Raw genomic sequence first — 19,614 nt, 5'->3', positions numbered from 1 at the left:
ACAGAAAACGAGTTACCAATGTAAGTAATAGTCAAAATCGTCTTTCGGTTGATAACGTCGCGTTTTAACGGCAGGTAGCACTGCGTTCCACGACTTGCTCAGAGGACAGCCCTAGCTCGTATAAATAAGGTTACAAGCCAACCGAATTTCACTGCATTCTTTCACACCACAACGTTAGTAACGAGAAACTGTGCTTTGCGGGCTGAAACAAGAAGGTATGGCCAAAATTCCTCATGCAGACAGGAATAAAATATTTTTATGGAAGTGCTCCGGAAACGAATTATTTTCATGTTAGAGCTCATTTTCTACATCTCTCCGTAATCAGTTATTTATTTATTTATTTACTTACACATCAAGTTCCGTAGGACCAAATTGAGGAGCAAATCTCCAAGGTCATGGAACATGTCAGTACATGAAATTACAACATAAAAGTAATAACACATAAAAACAGAATGTTTATGAACCCGAAAAAAGTCAGTTTATAAGCTTAAGTAAACGCAATGAACAACGTAGCAAGAATCAGCTTAATTTTTCAAGGAACTCCTCGACAGAATAGAAGGAGTGACCCATAAGGAAAGTCTTTAGTTCCGAAAGCGCGTGGATTAGTGCTAACATTTTTGAATTCTACCAGTAACTTATTGAAAATGGATGCAGCAGTTTACTGCACACCTTTCTGCACAAGAGTTAAGGAAGTCCGATCGAAATACAGGTTTGATTTCTACCGAGTATTAACTTAGTGAAACCTCCTTATTTATGGGAATAAGCTAACACTGCTAACAAGAAATGATAGTAAGAAATATATATACTGAGAGGTCAATGTCAAAATATCCAGACTCTTGAACAGGAGTCAAGAGGGTCGTGAACTTACACTACTTATTGCCCGAATCATCGCCCGTTTCTGAGCCAAAAATATCCTCTTAGAATAGGAAGAGTTACCCCAAAATATAATAACATACGACATAAGCGAATGAAAATAAGCAAAGTAGACTAATTTTCGATTCGAACGATCACTTACTTAAGATATCGTTCGAACAGTAAAAATGGTAACATTAAGTCTTTGAACAAGATCCTGAATATGGGCTTTCCACGAAATTTTACTATCTATCTGAACACCTAGAAATTTTAATTGTTCCGTTTCACTAATCATACGCCCATTATGCGAAATGAAAACGGCAGGTTTTGTTGGATTTTGTGTTAGAAACTGTAAAAACTGAGTCTTACCTTGTTTTAGCGTATGTTTATTTTCTACAGGCCATGACATTACGTCATGAAAGCACAATCTGAAACGGGGCCAATATTGCTCACAACATCCTTTACTGCCGAGTTAGTGTTATCAGCAAACACAAATATTTTTGATTTACTTGATTTACCCGTAATACTAGAGGGTATATCATTTATATAAATAAGGAACAGGAGCGACCCTATAACTGATCCATGAGCCATCCCCCCCATATTTGTGCATCATGGTCTGAAACGCCTTTCGCCCTTTTACTAACATTATGCCCATCTGATAATGAGGAATGAATAAATATATTGTCTATGGCTGTGCTACTCTTCCCCTGCACCCTAGTTGGAAAAAACACAATCTGTTTCAGATCACATGAATTTAGAAGGTCTACCAATATCCTTTTTCTTGCATCATCATATACAAAATTTATAATGAACTGACCACATGTAACTAATTTCTTATACTTCCTCTAAAGCGAATGAAGAAACCTCTCCAGCTTGAGCAGAAATGCTCTGAAGTCAATAAACAATAACAATTAGAAGTTTAGTTTCACTAAATTCAACCGCACATCATATATTTATTTAATTAGCGTATGGCCCATAACATCACAGTAAAAATTATAGAAAGACCCGATTAAAAAAAATCACATATGTATAAACAGAAAAATAAATAACAGTTTGTATATGAGGACAGCGCCAATTGTAAATTTACACTCACATAAGTACAATCACAAGCAGACGTCCAGCTTAGATAATATATAGTCGATTGCCTCTTGGGTCGCCATTAGGAAATCCTGTGGATTACCCTCATATGCCCTTAGTGGGCATTCCTGCACGATGTATTTGACCGTCTGTCTCTCATCGCCACAGTCGCAAGCGGCCGAAGGAAGTTTGCCCCATTTGTGCAAGGAGTCGGCGCATTTCCCACAGTTGGTTCTGATGCGATTAAGAGTTGACCAAACTTTGCGAGGGCAAACAAATCCTTTTGGTTTACTAAAGATGCATGGCATCTAACACTCTGCGTGATGTCTGTTGTTCTACGTCGTGTCTCCCTACCACTTTCGCGCAACGACGCTTTTTAGGGAATTGAATAGTTTGAACCTGGGACCTGTAGCTGGCAAGGAGACGCCAAACCACACATGTCATGTAGAGTTCAGAAGACTTCAGTGAGACTAGCGACGATACAACCAAATACTTAATGATTTCAGCGTCAGCTCCACTGCACTCTCTGTAAACGAATCTTAATACTAACTAAATTTAGTGGAAGGGGTTCAAGGCTTTCCTATTTTTAGTTAGCTGGTAAAATAACGTGGAAAAAGCAGTTAAGTTTAGCACTGGAAATTTTATTCTACTCACAAAACATTGTTTATAAATTGCACTGTTGGTAAAAGGAAATGTTTTAATACAGGATGATAAAAACCAAATGCGTTCTACAAAAATGTGAACAAATATTCCCTGAATGGGTTTCCAAGTTCTACAATGGATCGAAGGATGACCTATGCCATATCACATCTATAATCTAGGTTTAAATTACGTTTCACAAAAGAGAAAACTATCAAAATGGTCTACAGTGACCCTCAATTATCTTTAATTACTTATCTAACTTGGCGTAAATTACAGTGGCTGATGTGGCTTCTCAATAACTATATAACAGAAAAATCATCGCGTTTCCGATTTTTACTTCAAGTGGCAAATGTGAACACCATGAGCTTTAATTGACGATCGACATTAGTATTACGCAAAAAGGGGGTGTAAAAGATGAGACTTCTGCAGTTCTGAGTGAAGCTTTATGCGCTGTTATGCGGCATCGCGTGCGTTCATTACCTTGTCGTTGGTTAGGCAGCTTCAGGAGGGCAGCGGGCGGCGCACCTCCACCTTCACCGTCTCGGAAGCAACTCTTTCCTAACTTCTCTTTACTACAATTTACCGAAGTTGGTTTCAAAAAACCATCTGGCTGTGTTTTCATCTGACCAATCAGGGTATCAATGTTAACCTTAAGCTCCGCCTACAAAAATTCTGTCCATCCAATGAGAAACGTTATACTTTTCGTGGTGGGGCAATGTTTTTAACGTTTGCAACGTAACAGAGACGCGAAAAAGTCTCACGCTAAAACCTGCAGCTGGTGTGGTCCTTTTAGCGTTATCGTAAGATCTATACTGTTCTTCTGGAGGGCTCTAGCTTTTAACATGGGCTGGGGGGTGGTCCTAGATGTTAGCTGGAAACGAGGGTGTACGTCCTTTATCGTAGGGCCTTCCAGCTTAGGGTTTTCATGGAAGGTGTTGGATTTGCCTGACACCTTACAGGCATACTGTGGCAGTTTACTGCTGTTCTGCTCTCCCATTCCACTTTCCATCGGTCATTTATTTCAAAGTTGGTTTGGTGCAGAGCCTGAGCGGTCTTTAGTGGAGGATGCCTAGACTGGAGTCGGTTTCCTTGGATGTCGTGGGTATCTTCATGGATTTGTAATTGAGGGTTGGTCATGATTTTTTTAAATTCTCTAACCAGAGCGTGTTCTCGGCGCAGGTTAGGAGGTGCTATGTTACTGAGAATGGGCAGCCACACTGTAGGAGTTGGCCTGATTGTGCCTGATATAATACGCATTGTTGCATCAAGTTGGCTAACTACCATGTGTGTGTGTTTGCTGTTGAGCCACACTGGGGCACAGTATTCTACCACTGGGTACACCAAGCCAAGTGCGGATGTTCTTAAGGTAGATGCTGTGGAGCCCCAAATGGTGCCACAGAGCTTCTGCAATATGTTGTTGCGTGTTTTAAGTTTCATTGCAGTTTTCGTCAGGTGTTCTTTGAATGTTAGTGTCCTACCTAGGGTAACCCCAAGGTACTTTGGGTGTTTGTTGTGATTTAGTAGTTTACCGTCTAGATACACATGTAGTTCTCTGTTGGCCATTTTGTTGCTCAAATGGAAGGCACATACTTCCGTCTTTGTAGCACTAGGTTGTAACCTCCGTTTTCTAAAGTACTCGCTGAGAATCCCTAGGTCACTCGTAAGGATATCTTCGGCAGTTTCTGTTTTTCTGTGGGCTGTTGCTAGAGCCCAATAATCAAATTTGCGCGATCTGGTTGCAGGCATGTCAGCGATGTAAAGGCTGAAAAGAAGGGGCGCAAGGCAGAGTCTTATGGGAATCCATTATAGTTTCATCTGTTTACTTCTCTCATTCCCCATTATTACTTGGAAGGTTCTATTTGACAACATATCGTCAAGAGAATAGAAGAGAATAGAAGCTTTCGAAATGTGGTGCTACAGAAGAATACTGAAGATAAGGTGGATAGATCACGTAACTAATGAGGAGGTATTGAATAGGATTGGGGAGAAGAGAAGTTTGTGGCACAGCTTGACTAGAAGAAGGGATCGGTTGGTAGGACATGTTTTGAGGCATCAAGGGATCACAAATTTAGCATTGGAGGGCAGCGTGGAGGGTAAAAATCGTAGAGGGAGACCGAGAGATGAGTACACTAAGCAGATTCAGAAGGATGTAGGTTGCAGTAGGTACTGGGGGATGAAGCAGCTTGCACAGGATAGAGTAGCATGGAGAGCTGCATCAAACCAGTCTCAGGACTGAAGACAACAACAACAACAATCGTCAATTATGTTGGTTATCTTCTTGCAGGGGACGGCACAGATTAATTTGTACATGTGCCCCTGTTTTCAAACTGTATCACACGCTGCTGTTAGGTCTATGAATGCTGCAGCTACTTTATGTTTGTTCTGAAACCCCGCCACTATATATGGTGTCGGTGATAGGACTTGATCTGTACAGCAGCGATAGGGACGGAATCCTGCTTGTACCATAGGTATTTATTTGAGTGTAGTTTTGCCTATTCTGTTGAGGAGCAGCAGTAATTTATAGACCATACTGAGAAGAGCAATGGAGCGGTAACTCTCTGGTCTATCGCCTGGTTTACCAGGTTTCAGGACTGCGATGATATTTGCTCGTTTAAGTGAGGGAGGAATGTTGCCCACTTGGAGAATGTCCGTAAAGAACTTAGCCAGCCATTGATTTGTGTAGGCTCCGACATGTACGAGGATCTCAGGTTGGATACCATCGAAACCCGGAGCTTTGCCTGATTTAACCTTCTTCAGGGCATTAGTAGCATCCTCGATACGAATATCTGATGAATATTCTGAGTCCATTGCACGGGTCTTTTTTAATTTTTTTTAAAGTTCTTCTTCACTTTTGTTGTGTGCTTTCTATCTCGTGGGGCTCTAGACGCAGAAAGTATGCGAGATGCAACCTCGTTGGGAGATATTTCGTCCTTTCTATGTTCAGGTGGATTTGCGCCTCCAAGTTCAGGCAGTAGGGACCAGGCATATCGGCTTGACTTTTAAAAGTCTAGATTTTCATCAATATTCTCCCATTTTTGCCGTCTAATAAAGTCGATGTTATGTAATAGTTCATCCGCTGTTTCCCGATCCCCATTCTTGAGGAACTCCGTGTACAGGTCATCACATATCCCTGTCCAACCGGGAATATATTTTTTGGGGTTCCCTCTTGGGATCGCTGTTTTCGCAGAGCTAATGACCGCTCCCACAAACCTCTCATAACTCTTGCTGGTTGGAGGTATTCAGCTCAAGGTATAATCAAATTGTTCAGAGAATTTTGTCCAGTCAGCTTTTGTAAAATTCCACCTTGGTCGAAGGGAAGACCTTATTATCGGGATGGATATACCGATATTAATAAGCACAGGGCGGTGCTGGTTGTGAGGGAGGTCCGTCAGGACCTCTCTAGAGGCTGTCAGTGGTTTATAATTTCTATCCCTCGGAACGAAGCACACATCCGGGTTATAGTCGCAGTTCCATGGGGCTGATCTGAATGTCCATCGGTCCTTGGCATCAAAGACCATATATGTATTTTGTTCCTCGGACCAATCGATCAGCATGTATCCATTGCTATCATTCTACTATATTTCCACATTTCGTGGTGACTATTATAGTCCCCAACGTATACGCTTGGGCGTGGGTGGATCTTTAACACTTCAGTCGGCCATTTAGTAGCAGGAGGTTTATAGATGTTAGTTACTGTAACTTCTCCTATTTTGATGACAACTTCATGGATATCATTTGCAATGGAGGCTTCAACTAGAAAGACGTCCACTATATCCTCACGCACATGTGTCGCAACGCCATAGTGTCTGTCATACGTGGCTCCAAGTAGATCATATCGCAGTATCCTTCCTCTAGCTTCAAGTTGGACTCTGTTTTCAGCATGAGTTTCCTGTATGGCTACCAGGACAATGTCGTCATGGGAAAACACAACTGGTGTGAGTTATACTTAACGAACTGAATGCAAAGTGTTGTGCCGAATAATTCGAACGATGTTCGAAGGAGAAAAAAAATAGGGACAAAGGAGAAATGGCGAAGATTCAATTGTGGCGCCACTTGTATTCTTTGTTGTGTGGTGTCGGTAATCCTCACCACTCTCTGAAGACAAATGTAAACAAGAAATTGAAATCATTAAATAGCCATTGCAACTGAGTACAACAGCTCGATAGTGGACAACCTAAAACACTCAATAATGACAAAACAGTCACACCACAAAAAAACAAACAGAAAGTACGAACTTCAATGCAATCCCATTTTTGGACAGTATTTAAAATTTCTAAAACATGTCGCTAATGTAGCTGATTACGCTCGCAGCATATTGTAGGAAAGCAACTGCTGTAAATTTATCTTTCTGTAATCCACTTTTATTCCCGTCATTGCTTCTTCGATGCATAGATTGACAGCAGGGGCGAAAGAATACATCCCTGTCTTACAACTTTGATAATCCCAGAACTTCGTTCTTGGGTCTTCCACTTATTACTCTCTCTTGGATCTTGAACATGTTGTATATTACTCGTCTCTCCCTACAACTTACTCCTGTTTTCCTCAGAATTTCGAACATCTTGCATCATTTTCCATTACCGAACGCTTTTTCCAGGTCAACAGATCCTATTAATGTGTCTTGATTTTTTCTTCTGGGCTTGCTTCCATTATGAGCCGCAACGTCATAACTGCCTCTCTGGTGCCTTTACCTTGCCTGAAGATAAAATGATCGTCATCTAACATTTCCTCAGCTTTATTTTCCATTCTTCGGTATATTATTCTTGTCAGCAACTTGGATGCATGGGTTGTCAAGCTGATTGTGAGATGATTCTAGCACTTGTCAGCTCTTGCAGTCTTCGAATTTGTGTGCATGATATTTTTCCGAAAGTAAGATGGTACATCGCCAGATTCATACACTCTACGCACCAATAGGAATAGTGGTTTTCTTGCTTCTTCCTCCAATGATTTTAGAAATTCTGATGAAGTGTTATCTGTTGCTTCTGCTTTATTTGATCTTAAGTGTTCCGAAGCTCTTTTAAAATCTAATTCTAATGATGGATCCCCTCTCTCTTCTAAATCGACTTCTGTTTCCTCTTCTATCACATCACACAAACCTTCCCCTCATAGAGTCCTTGAATGCTTCTATTATCACCGAAAGTTGTTTTGAATTTTCTATACGCTGATTCAGTCCTTCCGGCAGTCATTTCTGTTTCGATTTCTTCACGTTTTTCATGCGGCCATTTCGTCTTAGCTTCCACATCATATTCACCAACCACCACCATCCCAGCGACCATCCAGTGACCAACTAAGTCGCCATAAAATCCCAACTGCCTCGTTTCCGTGCATAGAGACCGAAAAATCTGCAGTGGGTGAACTGATTAATCACATGATTTTTAATGGTGCCAGGCGTCTCCTCCACCCAGAAAGTAGGAGGAAGAGCATCTGTTTCCTTTGCTCTGAATTTTCCGTCGGTTCAGCGTCTAAGATTTGAACGAATGCTGCCCTTGCGAGTGGGTCGGGGAGAGCTAATTGCGTACAGTCTAGGAATCATCCACGTTTAAGGAAGATGGTTAAATGTACATGTTGTGCTGAATATCAGACGTAGTAAAAATGAAAATAAACTCACTTATTTCCGTTCCCCGCGTGATATCTGCCCTCCCATCCTCCATGCACAACCCCCGTCCCTCTCTCTCCAGTCAGGGTAAAGATATGAGATATTATGAAAATTAACAGACAGGGGAAAGACACTGAAGAGCTTGATAAAACTATGAAATCTCATGACTGGTGCGCTGACTGTCGCCTTGCTAAACTCCCGTTGATAAAGTAAATTGCAAAGTCTCGTCAAGCTTTCCAAAGAGGTCCGGGGTTGTTTTAAAGAATGCATGAGCACTCTGGAGTGCACTCTTGCATCCAAAGCGGACGTCACAGTCACAAACTCTATGAGGGACACATCTGACATGCCCACATTTCTACTACGCAGCGTTCGAAGTCACGTCTGTTAAGAACCGTTTTTATCAGGAACGGGAATAAGTATCAATATATGTCACCATACTAAGGTCAATTTTAAGCTTCTAAGTCATTGCAATCAATGGATGAGGTCATTTACGTCACGTATGAGAAAGTGCTGAAACTTGATAGTTCCGAATTTTTTATTTGAAAACTCTTAAGGCTTTTTCAACAAAGCTAGCTTTATTAACATCCCACATCTTTATTCTTCTCGTCTGCACATGTATTTCCCAACACTGTCACCCTGCCAACGAACATATTTCTCCCAACGAGAGACCAGTTTGTTGTTATGTTGACAACGTAACTGTAGAATTTTGACTTCGTTGAAGGAGACACAACCTCCCTCTGCTTGCACCGCTTCATCACTATCAAAGTTAAAACCTCGAAGGTGTTCTTTAAGTTTTGGAAACAGATGAAAATGGATTGGGGTCAAGTCGGGACTGTATGTATGGAGCATGGTCAAGCCAGAAACGTGATAGTACGCATTTCTCCTCGTTACACGAGGCATCACAAGAACGTTTCACTAGGCAACGCCGGTCAACTGCTGTTTGTGTATGAGAAATCGGTTGGAAACTTTGCTCATGTCAACACGTTGTAAGTGTCGCCAACGGCGCCAACTTTGTGTGAAAGCTCTGAAAACCTAATCACTGGCATATCACAGCGTCTTCCTCCTGTCGTTTAAATTTCGCGTCTGTAGCATGTCATCTTCGTGGTGTAGCAATTTTAATGGCCAGTAGTGTAATACCTCAACCAATCTTGAGAACAGGATAGAAAATTCGGAGGCATTACTTCTCTACGAGCCATCGTATTTTAATACTTGCAAACTCACTCCTCAAAACCGATTGATGACCTGTCTAATCCTCAGACCGCTATTCTTACTCGCAGTTCTCCGGATTTTGCTCCGTATTACTGAGTCAAACATTCTTTGTCACCATCCTCCCTCCCCCCCCCCCCCCCCCCCCACCCCCGCCACCATGCCGCACGTAGGTCAATCGACTTCCAGATGTTGGTGATCTGCTCGTATCCATTCTAGGGTTACGGAGTAGCCAGTCCAAAGCGTTGCATTACCACTGTCACAGTTGGTGACGCAATAACAACACAAATGTCTCGTCCCCAACACTGTAGGTAGTAATTCGAGACGTGATACTGTTACTCTTTTGATGGACACTAAACTGTTTTTACTGCACATGTTGTTGTTGTGGTTTTCAGTCCTGAGACTGGTTTGATGCAGCTCTCCATGCTACTCTATCCTGTGCAAGCTTCTTCATCTCCCAGAACCCACTGCAACCCACATCCTTCTGAATCTGCTTAGTGTAGTCATCTCTTGGTCTCCCTCTACGATTTTTACCCTCTACGCTGCCCTCCAATACTAAATTGGTGATCCCTTGATGCCTCAGAACATGACCTACCAACCGATCCTTCTTCTTGTCAAGTTGTGCCACAAACGTCTCTTTTCCCCAATGCACATCGTGTGTGTATAAGTGTACCTTATAAGTGCTGTGTGGTCGGTCAAGAGTATCGCAAAAAAAAAAAAAAAAAAAAAAAAAAAAACGATCACGTATGCCATTTCGAACCAAGTTGTTGACGCACGATTTCGTCCCAACAGAACCCCAGTAACCAAGTGCCTCGGAATAAAATCTTCCTGGGTGTAGCTCCAAGTAAAATAAGTTAAGACACGCCGCTTGTTTTCACAACAATAACAGTTGATCTATTCCATAGTGAAAGAGTCTACAATAACATAATACTACATAATTCTGCTGCGCCGCTACGACACCATTACCCTTATAATAGCGTACAGCTTAGGATGACAATTGACAACATTTGTTTCGGACACTGATTACCTTCGCATGCCCTTGTATTTCGATGAAAATTTCTACAAGCGTATAGCTATCCTCATCAAAAACACAGGAAAAATACCGTGCTAAATTTACAGGTATTTATTAACGCCGCGACTGAGTGACCAAACAGAATCGAATTCGTCAAATCCGTTAACAACCACTAAAGCTGATTTTTATTTGACTGGTTCCAGCTGTTACAGGTAGTTTTAAATATTTGTACTAGTTCAACGCAGCGACACGCAATAATTTGCGAAGCATAAAAACTTTATTAGTTTCGCTGTTTGAACACGTGGAATATCGCGAACGAGGTATCATCAAAGCAAACTCGATAAATTCAGTATAATTCAAACGTGACATTTGAAAGCTAAATTTGCTGCTATCTGTGCTTGGTAAGTGCGTCATAAGCGAACGTAATGGCTTTGACTCGTCTGTGAATTGTACTGAATATTCATTAGCAGATTACAATTTATGATGCACGGCGAATAGAATTTGGGCTTCATCTGAGCAGTATAAAATTTAGTGGTGAACTTTATGCGGTTCCTAATACTGAAATAACTCTTCATTAATTTTTTCCAGTGATAACTAAATTGACATTCAGAAATGAGAATTAGAGTAATACATAAAAATTTGCTGAATTAATTCGTGATGGTCTCCGGATCTGTCACAGAGTCACTATGGAGTTTTAAATTTGTGTTCGAGATGAGGTTCCAGACTTATCATACAAGCGTTCTATCCGAAAACAGAATGTCCCAGTTACTTCTAGTAAAATTCGTATCTGGAAATACTGCATTCAAACGTGACATTTGAAAGCTAAATTTGCTGCTATCTGTGCTTGGTAAGTGCGTCATAAGCGAACGTAATGGCTTTGACTCGTCTGTGAATTGTACTGAATATTCATTAGCAGATTACAATTTATGATGCACGGCGAATAGAATTTGGGCTTCATCTGAGCAGTATAAAATTTAGTGGTGAACTTTATGCGGTTCCTAATACTGAAATAACTCTTCATTAATTTTTTCCAGTGATAACTAAATTGACATTCAGAAATGAGAATTAGAGTAATACATAAAAATTTGCTGAATTAATTCGTGATGGTCTCCGGATCTGTCACAGAGTCACTATGGAGTTTTAAATTTGTGTTCGAGATGAGGTTCCAGACTTATCATACAAGCGTTCTATCCGAAAACAGAATGTCCCAGTTACTTCTAGTAAAATTCGTATCTGGAAATACTGCATTCTGAAAAGAATATTTACCTTTAATACGTTGCAAATTGATTCAACACCAGGATTAAATGAAAAAGTAGAATAAAATTTGTTTTATTTTTAGTTTCTTCACTTACACACAAGCTTTGCAAACCATTAAAGTGCTTTGAAGAGGGTTTTTCCCCTGTACCACTTATTTGAAGTTTTTACCCGTCCGCTCGCATAAAGGCCTCTGGTCAATGTCATACCTACATACTATGTAATGCAGAGGAGTATAGATTTTAATTAATTTTTCACAGGCCACTCATAATTCATAATTTTCTTTCCGCGTTCCCCATTTAACTACATCTGCAGACGTATTTTTAACTCCACTACTAGAGGGATGGGTTGATTTGGGGAGGAGACCAGACTGCGAGGTCATCGGTTAGGGAAGGATGGTAAGGAAGTCGGCCGTGCCCTTTCAGAGGAACCATCCCGGCATTTGGCTGAAGCGATTTAAGGAAATCACGGAAAACCTAAATCAGGATTGCCGGACGCGGAATTGAACCGTTGTCCTCCCGAGTGCGATATGCAACTAGTTTTTCCTCTTTAAATCATCAGTATTTTGTCAATCGACCGCTGTACATTAATGTAAAAGTGTTTCGTTTGTTTCCCCTGTGAACAGTATTCGCGGTTTGCTTGTCAGTACGAAAGTTAGCCAACAAATTTAATGACGAGTTCATAGCGTTAACGATTTTACCATTACTGCATTTCAGGATTCACTCTTTTTTTTTTTTAAATTTGTCTCTTGCGTGTGTACGTTCTCACTTAAGAAACAGCAATGTCTGTTATTTCTAATCATGAACAATGTTGGTTGTGCTCACACATTTGTAATCACCCGCTATCCGCAAATTACATTCTAACAGCCCTATGCTTTCGCCTGTGATCACCAATGCTGGTAGATTGCCACGCCTGTACCAGAACATCCCCTCACCTACGGGCACTGCATACCCCATGCCAACGCAACTTTGACCGTATCACACTCCCAGAAAGTATAATCCGCCACAATATTTATCCATACTATCAAATATAATCGCCCGCCATCATACTCCATGTCAGGGCTCTCCTCCTCCCTTTGTGTCTTCCTGCTATCCATACCAACACCTATATTCATCTCTATCGATACTACCCAACAAACCCCTTCATTTATATTCACACTCTTCAACACTGCAGGACATCCAACGTGTCTGTCCTCTTACCAAGAACATTTTTCCGCAGTTAACCTTCAACTTTTTAGTGGAAGTGCAATACTCCTTTGTAAAGAACCAACCAGCGTGTTTCAAATACGTATCATTGTTTTTATCTTTACCTATATCTTTCTGATTTTAATTTAAAAGCAAAACAAAATCAAAAGCTTCATTTTCGCAAACATTAACAAAATCAGTCTCTTCATAGATGTAAAAAACTTTTCTCCTTTTAATCACATCTCTTTCGCCTTTGCATATATTTTAAACATATTAACTTAAGTGCGGAATCTTGTACCAGTCGCAGCACAACACCCGCGCGTGTAGGACGAGGGGAAAAAAGTAACAATAAGGAAAACATGACCGTGCTTCCATCTACCACGGTTGATATTGGGAACTATAGTACAGCACGCTGTTGGCGTTTTAGTACCTGTAGGTGTAAACGTAAAGGCTTTCTTTTTTTTTTAAATTACGTGTTAGAAAGCCAAACGTATTTCTTTAAGCTTTCCACATTTGCAATTTCTTCACACCGTTTGTAGGCAGCACTACAACATCGTTCGTAAGTCAGAAATCAGCCAATTGAGTAACGCAGTACATTAAAATACAACAAGTCGAACAATTGCAACGGAAATGGAACTGTATCTCTAACCTTTTGCAGCTTATTAATAGTCTAAGCGAAGGAATCACTTTAGCCACCGTACGAATGGTTCAAATGGCTCTGAGCACTATGGGACTTAACATCTCAGGTCATCAGTCCCGTAGAACTTAGAACTACTTAAACCTAACTAACCTAAGGACATCACACACATCCATGCCCGAGGAAGGATACGAACTTGCGACCGTAGCGGTCGCGCGGTTCCAGACTGAAGCGCCAAGAAACGCTCGGCCACCGTACCCCGTCAATTTTATTCCTTTAATGGACCACGCATGCAAATTACATTAATGAACAACTTCGGCTGTAATACCACACACACAGTTGATAGGTAAGACATATTGATGGTAGGGAAGCTAGAAAACCTCTCTCTTTGAAAAACCATATTGTTTAGAAGCTGATAATTCATGACTATAGCAAAAACAGTATTTCACTTTTACAAATAACATATTATAACTGTAAGTACTTATCAGTTTAATAAGCCATAGCTGCAACATACTAACACGAATTCTTTACAGACGAATGGAAAAACTAATATAAGCCGACCACGGGGAAGATCAGTTTGGATTCCGTAGAAATACTGGAACACGTGAGGCAATACTGACCTTACGACTTATGTTAGAAGAAAGATTAAGGAAAGGCAAACCTACGTTTCTAGCATTTGTAGACTTAGAGAAAGCTTTTGACAATGTAGATTGGAATACTCTCTTTAAAATTCTGAAGGTGGCAGGGGTCAAATATAGGGAGCGAAAGGCTATTTACAATTTGTACAGAAACCAGATGGCAGTTATAAGAGTCGAGGGACATGAAAGGGAAGCAGTGGTTGGGAAGGGAGTGAGACAGGGTTGTAGCCTCTCCGCGATGTTATTCAATCTGTATATTGAGCAAGCAGTAAAGGAAACAAAAGAAAAATTCGGAGTAGGTATTAAAATCCATGGAGAAGAAATAAAAGCTTTGAGGTTCGCCGATGACATTGTAATTCTGTCAGAGACAGCAAGGGACTTGGAAGAGCAGTTGAATGGCATGGACAGTGTCTTGAGCGGAGAATATAAGATGAACATCAACAAAAGCAAAACGAGGATAATGGATGCTGAGGGAATTAGATTAGGAAATGAGACACTTAAAGTAGTAAAAGAGTTTTGCTATTTGGGGAGCAAAATAACTGATGATGGTCGAAGTAGAGAGGATATAAAATGTAGACCGGCAATGGCAAGGAAAGCGTTTCTGAAGAAGAGAAATTTGTTAACATCGAGTATAGACTTAAGTGTCAGGAAGCCTTTTCTGAAAGTATTTGTATGGAGTGTAGCCATGTATGGAAGTGAAACATGGATGACAAATAGTTTGGACAAGAAGAGAATAGAAGCTTTCGAAATGTGGTGCTACAGAAGAATGCTGAAGATTAGATGGGTAGATCGCATTACTAATGAGGAAGTATTGTATGGGATTGGGGAGAAGAGACGTTTGTGGCACAACTTGACCAGAAGAAGGGATCGGGTTGGTAGGACATGTTCTGAGGCGTCAAGGGATCACCAATTTAGTATTGGACGGCAGCGTGGAGGGTAAAAATCGTAGAGGGAGACGAGATGAATATAATAAGCAGATTCAGAAGGATGTAGGTTGCAGTAGGTACTGAGAGATGAAGAGGCTTGCACAGGATAGATTAGCATGGAAAGCTGCATCAAATCAGTCTCAGGACTGAAGACCACAACAACGTCAACAACATGCAAGGGGAGTGTGTGTGTGAAATGAAATGGAAAGAAGACACGGATTACGGGAGTAGCTTAATTATGAACAGGAAAATTGGGGATTGGAATACGGTTGTAGGGGAAGGAGTAGAAGAAAGGGTTACGGGAAAATATGGGCTTGGTATTAGGATTGAGAGAAGAGAATAATTCAGTTTCATAATACATTTCAGTTATTAAGAGCGAATACTTTGTTCAAGAATCACCCACGGACAAAAATAGGCTCATATCACAATTTATAAGAGATGAAGAGGAGGCTGAAGTCAGGGAAAATCTATACCCAAAGAAATGTGTTACGAAACTGCTAAGGAATAAAGAGTTACCACTGAAGTTCTCGAGATACTGCCATAAGGAACAAATCTGTAGATAGTCCAGTTGAAGAGTAATGGGCATCTCTAAAAAGGGTATTCACGGAACTTGGAAAGACAAACATGGGTACAGAGAAGGTAACTGCGGAAAAACTGTGGGTAACAGAAGAAATACTTCAGTTGATCGATGTAAGAAGGAAGTACAAACATGTTCAAGTAAATCCAGAGATATGGAAATACAAATTGCTGAGGAACGAAGTAAATAGGAAATGTAGGGAAGCTGAGACGAAATGGGTGCATGAAAAATGTGCAGAAATCGAAAAAGAAATGATTTTCGGAAGGACTGAGTCAGCATATGGGACAGTCAAAATAACCTTCGGGAAATTAAAAGCAAGGGCGGCAACATTAAAAGTGGAACGGAATTTCTACTGGGACTTAACTTCTGAGGTCATCAGTCCCCTAAAACTTAGAACTACTTAAGCCTAACTAACCTAAGGTCATCACACACATCCAAGTCCGAGGCAGGATTCGAACTTGCGACCGTAGTGGTCGCGCGGTTCCCGACTGTAGCGCCAAGAACCGCTCGGCCACTCCGGCCGGCAGAAATACTTAAAACTAACTAACGTAAGGACATCACACAGACCCATGCCCGAGGCAGGATAAGAACCAGCGACCGTAGCAGCAGCGCCTAGAACCGCCCGGCCACAGCAGCCGGCGGAAAGAGTACATTTAAGGCCTCTGTAAGGGGGAGGATTTGTCTAAGATGATAATAAAGTAACAGGAGTCGATTTAGAATACATAAGGAACCCAGTATTAGAACCAGAATTTAAGAGAGCTTTAGACGACTTCAGATCAAAAAAGGCATAACGGATAGGTAACATTTAATCAGAATTTAGAATATCATTAGGGGAAGTGGCAACCGCCGCCTCCGACTTTTACTGTTGGCACTACACACACTGGCAGATGGCGTTCAGAGGGCATCCGCCATACCCAAACCCTGCCATCGGATCACTACATTGTGTACTCCCCGAAACGTTTTCCACTATTCAATCGTCCATTGTTTACGCTCCTTACATCAAGCGAGGCGACGTTTGGAATTTACCGGCGTGATGTGTGGCTTATGAGCAGCCGCTCGACCATGAAATCCAAGTTTTACCACCTCCCGCCTAACTGTCATAGTACTTGCGGTGGATCCTGATGTCTTTTGAATTCCTGCGTCATGGTATGGATAGATGTCTGCCTATTACACATTACAAGCCTCTCCAACTGTCGGCGGTCTCTTTCAGTCAACAGATGAGGTCGGCCTGTACGCTTTTGTGCTGTACGTGTCCCTACACGTTTCTATTTGACTATCACATCGGAAACAGTGGCCCTAGGGATGTTTGCGGAAATCTCGCGTACAGACGTATGACACAAGTGACCCCCAATCACCTGACCACGTTCGAAGTCCGTTGAGTTTCGCGGAGCGCTCCATCCTGCTCTCTCACGATGTCTAATGACTACTGAGATCGCTGATATGGAGTACCTGGCACTGGCATTAGGTGGCAGCACAATACACCTCATATGAAAAACGTATGTTTTTGGGGGTTTCCGGATACTTTTGATCACATAGCGTATGTCATCTACTTCGTGACCATCAGTTCTATTTTAACTTATTAGCTATTCTCATTTCTGCCGCTCATTACCTTCCTCATTTTTCCGATTTACTCTCAGTACACATTCTGCACACATTAGAGTGTGCATTCCATTCACCAGATTATGTAATTCTTTTTTCACTTTGACTCAAGATAGCAATGTCATCAGCGAATCGTTTCACTGATATCTTTTCACCTTGAATTTTAATTCCAGATCTGAACCTTTCTTTTATTTCCATCTATGCTTCTTCGACGTACGGGTTGAACATTAGGGGCGAAAGACTATACTCCTGTCTTAAACCCTTTGTAACCCGAGCGCTTCATTCTTTGTCATCCAGTCTTTTTATTTCCTCTTGGCTCTTGTACAAATCTTATATTACCTGTCTCTCCCTGTAGCTTACCCGTATTTTTCTCAGAGTTTCGAATCTCTTGCATCATTTTAAATTGTCGAACGCTTTTTCCAATTCGCCAAAACCTATGAACGTGTCTTGATTTTTCTTTAACCTTGCTTCTATTATCAACTACAACATCAGCATGGCCTTTCTGGTTAGCTTTTACCTTTCAGAAGGCAAACAGATCGTCATCTAACACATCATTAGTTTTGTTTTCTATTCATTTGTGTATTATTCTTGTCAGTAACTTGGATTAATCGGCTGTTAAGCTGATTGCGCCATAATTCTCGCACATTTCAGCTCTTGCAGTCTTCGGAACTGTGTGGACGATATTTTTCCGAAAGTCAGATTATGTAGACAGACTCACACATTCTGCACGCCAACGTGTCGTTTTGCTGCCACTTTTCCCAATGATTTTAGAAATTAAGAGGGAATGTTGTCTACTCCTTTTGCCTTATTCGATTTTAGGTCCCCCAAAGCTCCCTTAAATTCTGTTTATAATTGTGGATCCCTTCTCTCTTCTAAATAGACTCTTGTTGTTTCGTCTGTCACATCAGACAATGTACCCCTTCCACCTGTCCGGCCTCTCCACTGTATTCCCGTTGCACACTTTAAGCTACCAGCCTTGCTTTCGTTATCAGCGAAAGTTGTTTTGACTTTCCTAAATGCTGACCCAATCCTTCTGACAATCATTTCTTTTCCTATTTCTTAACATTTTTCATGCAGCCATTTCGTCGTAGCTTCCCTGCACTTCCTATTTATTTTATTCCTCATTGACTTGTATTTCTGCCCTCTTCCTGAATTTCCCTGAAGATTTCCGTTCTTCATTCTTTCATCGATCAGCTGAGGTAGTTTTTCTTTCACTCATGGCTTCTTCGCAGTTGCCTTCTATGTATCTATGTTTTTCTTTCAACTTTTTAGAGATGTCCATTCCCCTTCAACTGTACTGCTAACTGAGCTATTCTTTGTTGCAGTATCGATAGCCTTAGAGAACTTCATGCGTGTGTCGCCATCACTTAGTACTTCCGTATCCCACGTCTTCGCATATTGATTCTTCCTTACTAGTCTCATGAACCTCAGCCTACTCTTCATAACTAGTACGTTATGATGTGAGTCTATATCTGCTCCTAGGTACGCCTTACAATCCAGTATCTGACTTCGGAATCAAGGTTTGACCATGATTAATCTAACTGAAATCTTCCCATATCAACCAGCTTTTGCAAGTATACCCCCTCCTCTTCTGATTTTTAAACAGAGTATTAGCTATTACTAGCTGATATTTATTATAGAACTCAGTTAGTCTTTCTTTCTGTCTCATTTATTGTCCCAAGCCGCTATTGTCCCGTAACTACAACTACTTTCCAGTCCTCCAGACTATTAGTCGTCTCCCTTTATGTACTGTGTTAACCTTTCAATGTCCTCATATATTTTCTCTATCTCTTCATCTTTAGCTTGTGATGTCGGCGTGTGTACTTGGCCTATTGTTGTAGGGCGTGGTTTGTTGTCGATTCTGATAAGAACAACTTGCTGCCACTTTTCCCAATGATTTTAGAAATTTTGAGGGAATGTTATCTACCCCTTCTGCCTTATTTGATATTAGGTCCTCCAATGCTCTCTTAAATTCTGTTTATAATTGTGGACACTCTTTCTCTTCTAAATCGACTCCTGTTTCTTCGTCACTGAGCTGTTCACTGTAACCCATTCTTCGCCCTACCTTTCTATTCGTAACGAACCCTACTCTCGTTATACTATTTTCTGCGGTTGTTGTTATTACTTTATACTAACGTGACCAGAAATACTTGCCTTATTTCCATTTCACTTCACTGATCCTACTATATGTAGTATGAGCCTTTGCATTTCCCTTTTCACATTTTGTAGCTTCTCTACCACATTCAAGCTTCTGACACTCTAAGCCCCGACTCGTAGAACGTTATCCTTTCGTTGATTATTCTATCTTTTTCTTATGGTCACCTCCCCCTTGGCAGTTCCATCCCGGAGATACAAACGAGGGACCATTCCGAAATCTTTTGCCAATGGGGAGATCATCAGGGCACTTTTTCAATTAC

Source organism: Schistocerca gregaria, chromosome 1 (assembly GCF_023897955.1).
Source record: "Schistocerca gregaria isolate iqSchGreg1 chromosome 1, iqSchGreg1.2, whole genome shotgun sequence".
Taxonomy (NCBI): domain Eukaryota; kingdom Metazoa; phylum Arthropoda; class Insecta; order Orthoptera; family Acrididae; genus Schistocerca; species Schistocerca gregaria.
The sequence above is the reverse complement of the archived record's forward strand: the minus strand, read 5'-3'. Positions refer to the sequence as shown.